This window comes from Pan paniscus, chromosome 20 (assembly GCF_029289425.2).
Source record: "Pan paniscus chromosome 20, NHGRI_mPanPan1-v2.0_pri, whole genome shotgun sequence".
Lineage (NCBI taxonomy): Eukaryota > Metazoa > Chordata > Mammalia > Primates > Hominidae > Pan > Pan paniscus.
In genome coordinates, this window is record NC_073269.2 from 20261533 (window position 1) to 20268985 (window position 7453).

Consider the following 7453-nt stretch of genomic DNA (forward strand, 5'->3'; position numbering starts at 1 on the left):
AGAAAAGAAAAGAAAAGAAAAAAGAGGCTGGGTGCCATGGCTCACACCTGTAATCCCATCACCTTGGGAGAAGTTTCTCTTAAGCCCAGGAGTCTGAGACCAGCCTGGGCAACATGGAGAAACCCTGTCTCTACAAAATATACAAAAATTAGCAGGGCGTGGTGGTGCATGCCTGTAGTCCCAGCTACTCAGGAGGCTGAGATGGGAGGATCACTTAAGCCTAGGAGATTGAGGCTGCAGTGAGCTATGGTTGTGCCACTGCACTCCAGTCTGGGCAACAGAGCAAGACCCTGTCTCAAAAAAATAAAAGAAAAGAATAAAAGTGTTACAACAATGCCAGCACTGTACTGGAAGACAGTAATCAAAGAAGTAAAACTGTATCTATTCACAGATGATGTGATTTTATAGATACGAAATCCTGAAGAACACACACACATACACACACAAACTTATTAGAGCTAATACATTCCACAAAATTAGCATCCATGATCAACACACAAAAACCTCTTACTTGTATTTCTGTACACTGGCAACGAACAACCCAAAAATGAAATTAAAAAACATTCTCGGCCAGATGCAGTGGCTTACGCCTATAATCCCAGCATTTTGGGAGGCTGAGGCGAGCAGATTGCCTGAGGTCAGGAGTTCGAGACCATCCTGGCCAACATGGTGAAACTCTGTCTCTACTGAAAATACAAAAATTAGCCAGCCGTGGTGGCAGGTGCCTGTAATCCCAGCTACTCAGGAGGCTGAGGCAGGAGAATCACTTGTACCCAGGAAGCAGAGGTTGCAGTGAGCCGAGATTGTGCCATTGCACTGCAGCCTGGGCGACAAGAGCAAGACTTTGTCTCAACAACAACAACAAAAAAATTATCAGGCAGACCCCCTGAGTACAAACAAAATTTTTTTCTTTTTTGAGACGGAGTCTCACTCTGTTGCCCAGGCTGTAGTGCAGTGGCGCGATCTCGGCTCACTGCAAGCTCTGCCTCCCGGGTTCACGCCATTCTCCTGCCTCAGCCTCTCAAGTAGCTGGGACTACAGGCACCCGCCACCACGCCCAGCTAATTTTTTTGTATTTTTAGTAGAGACGGGGTTTCACCGTGTTAGCCAGGATGGTCTTGATCTCCTGACCTCGTGATCCGCCCGCCTCGGCCTCCCAAAGTGCTGGGATTACAGGCGTGAGCCACTGCACCTGGCCCAAAATTTTTAATTAAAAATGTTTTAAATAGGCTGGGTTCAGTGGCTTTCACCTGTAATCCCAGCACTTTGGGAAGCCGAGGCGGGCTGATCGCTTGGTATCAGGAGTTCAAGACCAGCCTGGCCAACATGGTGGAACCCTGTCACTACTAAAAATACAAAAATTAGCTGGGTGTGGTGGCATGCACCAGTAATCCCAGCTACTCAGACGTTGAGGCAGGAGAATCGCTTGAACCCGGGAGGCTGAGGTTACAGTGAGCCAAGATCACACCATTGCACTCCAGCCTGGGCAACTGAATGAGGCTGCGTCTCAAAAAAAAAAAAAAATTTATGGTAGCTCACGCCTGTAATCCTACCACTTTGGGAGGCTGAGGTGGGTGGATCATGAGGTCAAGAGTTCAAGACCAGCCTGGCCAACATGGTGAAACCCCGTCTCTACTAAAAATACAAAAGTTAGCTGGGCATGGTGGTGTGCGCCTGTAATCTCAGCTACTCGGGAGGCTAAGGCGAAGAATTGCTTAACTGGGACCCAGGAGGCAGAGGTTGCAGTGAACCAAGATTATGCTGGCACTGCACTCCAACCTGGGCTGCAGAGCAAGACTCTGTCTCAAAAAAAAATTTTTTTAGTCCAGGCATGGTGGCTCACCCCCGAAATCCCAGCACTTTGGGAGGCTGAGGGCGGATCATGAGGTGAAGAGATCGAGACCATCTGGCCAACATGGTGAAACCCTGTCTCTATTAAAAATAGAAAAATTTGCTGGGCGTGCGCCTGTAGTCCCAGCTACTTTGGAGGCTGAGGCAGGAGTATCATTTGAACCCGGGAGGCGGAGGTTGCAGTGAGCCCAGATTGCACCATTGCACTCCAGCCTGGCAACAGGGCAAGATTCTGTCTCAAAAAAAAAAAAAAAAAGATGTTAAAACTTCATTTTACAATAGCATCAAACATATAAAAAATACTTAGGAACAAAAGAGGTCCAAGCCTGGGCACGGTGGCTCACGCCTGTAATTCCAGGACTTTGGGAGGCTGAAGCAGGTGGATCACAGGGTCAAGAGATCGAGACCATCCTTGCCAACGTGGCAAAACCCCATCTCTACTAAAAATACAAAAATCAGCTGGGTACACTGGCACACGCCTGTAGTCCCAGCTACTCAGGAGACGGAGGCAGGAGAATCGCTTGAACCCGGGAGGCCAAGGTTGCAGCGAGCTGAGATCGCACCACTGCACTCCAGCCTGGTGACAGCGCGACTCCGTCTCAAAAAAAAAAAAAAAAAGCAATATTACCTCAGTTGATCTGTAGATTGCCTGTCTGATATCTCTGTCAAGAGTACCAGCTGGGTTTGACAAACTGACCCTAAAGTCCATATAAAAACTCAAGGGGTGGGGCCGGGTGCAGTGGCTCACGCCTGTAATCCAAGCACTTTGGGAGGCCGAGGTGGGCGGATCACCTGAGGTCAGGAGTTCAAAACCAGCCTGACCAATATGGCAAAATCCCATCTCTACTAAAAATAACAAAATTTAGCTGGTTGTGGTAGCACGTGCCTGTAATCCCAGCTACTTGGGGGGTTGAGGCAGGGGAATCGCTTGAATGTGGGAGGTGGAGGTTGCAGTGAGCTGAGATCGCGCCACTGCACTCCGCATTGTTGACAGAGCGAGACTCTGTCTCAAAAAAAAAAAAAAAGGCCCGGCGCGGTGGCTTACACCTGTAATCCAAGCACTTTGGGAGGCCAAGGCGGGTGGACCACGAGGCCAGGAGATCGAGACCATCCTCACTAACACAGTGAAACCCCGTCTCTACTAAAAATACAAAAAATTAGTGGGGTGTGGTGACAGGCACCTGTAGTCCCAGCTATTCGGGAGACTGAGGAAGGAGAATGGCGTGAACCTGGGAGGCGGAGCTTGCAGTGAGCCGAGATCACGTCACTGCACTCCAGCTTGGGCAACAGAGAGAGACTCCGTCTCAAAAAAAAAAAACAACAAAAAAAAACAGGGACACAGAATAACCAAAACAATCTTGAAAAAGAGGAACAAAGTCGGAGGAGTCACATTTCCTTATTTATTTTATTTATTCATGTTTTTATTGTATTGAGATGGAGTCTCACTGTCGCCCAGGCTGGAGTGCAGTGGTGCGATCTCAGCTCAGTACAACCTCCGCCTCCCAGGTTCAAGTGATTGTTCTGCCTCAGCCTCCCAAGTAGCCGGGATTATATGCATGCGCCACCACACCTGGCTAATTTTTATATTTTTAGTAGAGATAGGGTTTCGCCATGTTGGGTGTTGGCCAGGCTGATCTCAAACTCCTGACCTCAGGGGATCCACCTGCCTTGACCTCTCAAAGTGTTGGGATTACAGGCGTGAGCCACTGCACCCGAGCTTGTATTTATTCATCTATTTTATTTATTTATTTATTTGAGATGGAGTCTGGCTCTGTCACCCAGGCTAAAGTGCAGTGGCACGATCTCAGCTCACTGGAACCTCTGCCTTCCAGTTCAAGCAATTCTCTGCCTCAGCCTCCCGAATAACTGGGATTACAGGTGCCTACCACCATGCCCAGCTAATTTTTTTGTATTTTTAGTAGAGACGGGGTGTCACCATCTTGGCCAGGCAGGTCTTGAACTCCTGATCTCATGATCCACCCGCCTTGGCCTCCCAAAGTGCTGGGATTACAGGCGTGAGCCACCACGCCCAGCCTATTTATTTTTCTTGAACACAGTCTCTGTCACTCAGGCTAGAGTGCAGTGGCATGATCTCAGTTCACTGCAACCTCTACCTCCCAGGCTCAGGTGATACTCTCACCTCAGTGTCTCCACTAACTGGAACTTCAGGTGCCCACCACCATGCCCAGCTAATTTTTTGTATTTTTGGTAGAGAAGAGGTTTCACCATGTTGCGCATGCTGGTCCCCAACTCCTGAGCTCAGGTGATCCACCTGCCTCGGCCTCCCAAAGTGCTGGGATTACTGGCATGAGCCACCGTGCCTGGCCGACTTTGAGTTATTTATTATTTTAATTTTTGAGGCAGAGTGTCGTCACTTTGTTGCCCAGGCTGGGTGGATTACAGGTGGCACGGTATCAGCTCACTGCACCCTCCACCTTCTGGGCTCAAACGATCCTCCCACCTCAGCCTCCCAAGTAGCTGGGATTACAGGTGCATGTCACCATGTCCAGCTAATTTTTTTTTTTTTTTTTTTTTGAGACAGAGTCTCACTCTTGTTGCCCAGGCTGGAGTGCAATGGCGTGATCTCGGCTCACTGCAACCTCCACCTCCCTCCTGCGTCCAAGCGATTCTCCTGCTTCAGCCTCTAGAGTAGCTGCGATTACAGGTGCGCACCACACGCCCAGCTAATTTTTTGTATTTTTAGTAGAGACAGGGTTTCACCATGTTGGCCAGGCTGGTCTCGAACTCCTGACCTCAGGTGATCCACCCATCTCGCCCTCCCAAAGTGATGGGATTACAGGCGTGAGCTACCGCTCCTGGCCTGTCCAGGTGATTTTTATATTTTTAGTAGAGATGAAGTTTCACCATGTTGGCCAGGCTGGTCTCTAACTCCTGGCCTTACCTGATCTGCCTGCCTCAGCCTCCCAAAGTGTTGGGATTATGGGCATGAACCGCTGCCTGACTTTAAATCTTACTTCAAAGCACGGTGACATAAGGATAGATACGTAGAATAGAATAGAGCTGACAGTCCAGAAGTAAACCATGTAGTTATATGGTCAACTAACTTTTGACAAGGGTATCAAGACCATTCACTGGGGGAAAGAACAGTCTCTTCAACAAATACTGTTGAGACAACGCGATAAGCCACATGGAATGAAGTTGGACCCTTACCTTACACGTATATAAAAATTAACTTGGCCAGAGGCAGTGGCTCACGCCTATAATCCCAGCACTTTGGAAGGCCAAGGCAGGAGGATCACTTGACATCAGGAGTTCGAGACCAACTTGGCCAACATGATGAAACCCTGTCTCTACTAAAAATACAAAAAGTAGCCGGGCGTGGTGGCACAATTTTGTAATCCCAGCTACTCGGGAGGCTAAGGCGTGAGAATCACTTGAACTGAGGAGGCAGAGGCTGCAGTGAGCCGAGATTACGCCACTGCACTCCAGCATGGACAAGAGAGTGAGATTCCATCTCAAAAAAAAAAAAAAAAAAATTGGCCGGGCGCGGTGGCTCACGCTTGTAATCCCAGCACTTTGGGGAGGCCGAGGCAGGCGGATCACGAGGTCAGGAGATCAAGACCATCCTGGCTAACAAGGCGAAACTCCGTCTCTACTAAAAAATACAAAAAAATTAGCTGGGCATGGTGGCGGGCGCCAGTAGTCCCAGCTACTCGGGAGGCTGAGGCAGGAGAATGGTGTGAACCCGGGAGGCTGAGCTTGCAGTGAGCTGAGATTGCGCCACTGCACTCCAGTCTGGGCGACAGAGCCAGACTCCGTCTCAAAACAAAACAAACAAAAATTAACTCAAAATGAACTACAGACCTAAATATGAGCTAACATTATTAAATTATGGGAATAAAACATAGAAGTAATTTTTTTTTTTTTTTTTTTGAGATGGAGTCTCACTCTTGTTGCCCAGGATGGAGTGCAATGGCATGACCTCGGCTCACTGCAACCTCCGCCTCCTGGGTTCAAGAAATTCTCCTGCCTCAGCCTTCTGAGTAGCTGGGATTACAGGCACCTGCCACCACACCTGGCTAATTTTTTGTATTTTTAGTAGAGACGGGGTTTCACCATGTTGGCTAGGCTGGTCTCGAACTCCTGACATCAGGTGATCCACCCACCTCAGCCTCCCAAAGTGCTGGGATTACAGGCATGAGGCACAACGCCCGGCTTACAAGACTTTTTTCAGACTGAATCTCGCTCTGTTGGCTCAGGCTGGAGTGCGGTGGCGTGATCTCAGCTCACTTCAACCTCCACCTCCCAGCTTCAAGCGATTCTCCTGCCTCAGCTTCCCAAGTAGCTGGGATTACAGGCATCTGCCACCATGCCTAGCTAATTTTTATATTTTTAGTAGAGATGGGGTTTCACCATGCTGGCCAGGCTGGTCTTGAACTCCTGACCTCAGACCATCCACCTGCCTTGGCCTCCCAAAGTGCTGGGACTACAGGCATGAGCCACCATGCCTGGCTACAAGGCTTTTAAAAATTAGCTGGGCATAGTGGTGCACTCCTGTAGTCCCAGCTAATCAAGAGGCTGAAGTGGGAGGATCACTTGAAACCAGGATTTGGAGGCCGCAGTGAGCTGCTGTGGTGCCACCGCACTCCAGCCTGGGCAACAGTGAGATCCTGCCTGTAAAACAAAACAAAATAACAACAACAACAAAATTATGTAGTTTCACCAAGAGGTGGAAGGTGGAAGAGCCTCACTGACATTCAGACCAATTTAATGACAGGTCTTGGATTGACATATACATATTTTGAGACGAAATTTTGCTCGTCGCTCAGGCTGGAGTGCAGTGATGCAGTATCAGCTCACTGCAACCTCTGCCTCCAGAGTTCAAGTGATTTTCCTGCCTCAGCCTCCAGAGTAGCTGGGACTACAGGCACCTGCCACCACGCCTGGCTAATTTTGTATTTTTAGTAGAGATGGGGTTTCACCACGTTGGCCAAGATGCTCTCGATCTCCTGACCTTGTGATCTGCGCCTTGGCCTCCCAAAGTCCTGGGATTACAGGCATGAGCCACCACACCTGGCCTGATATTTTATTTTTTTGAGACAAATTCTTGCTCTGTTGCCCAGGCTGGAGTGCAGTAGCGCAACCTCGACTCACTGCAGCCTCTGCCTCCCTGGTTCAAGCGATTCTTCTGCCTTAGCTTCCCCAGCAGCTGGGATTACAGGTGCGTGCCACCACACCCAGCTAATTTTTGGTATAGACAGGGCTTTGCCATGTTGGCCAGGTTGGTCTTGAACTCCCGACCTCTAGTGATCCACCTGCGTTGGTCTCCTAAAGTGCCGGGAATACAGGTGTGAGCCACCATGCCTGGCCGGGTCTTGGATTTTTATAAGAAGAAAAAAAAGGTGTGGGGTAGGGGAGAGCTGGGTGCAGTGGCTCATGCCTGTAATCCTGGGAGGCAGAGGTTGCAGTAAGCCAAGATCACGCCACTGCACTCCAGCCTGGGCAACAGAGTAAGACTGTCTCAAAAAAAAAAAAAAAAAAAAAAAAAAGAAAATTAAGGAAATAAAGCAGTTCCACTAGTGATGTTTTTCTGCACTACTGTTCAATGCTACCGACATTTTTGCCTTAAGAGAACAAGCTT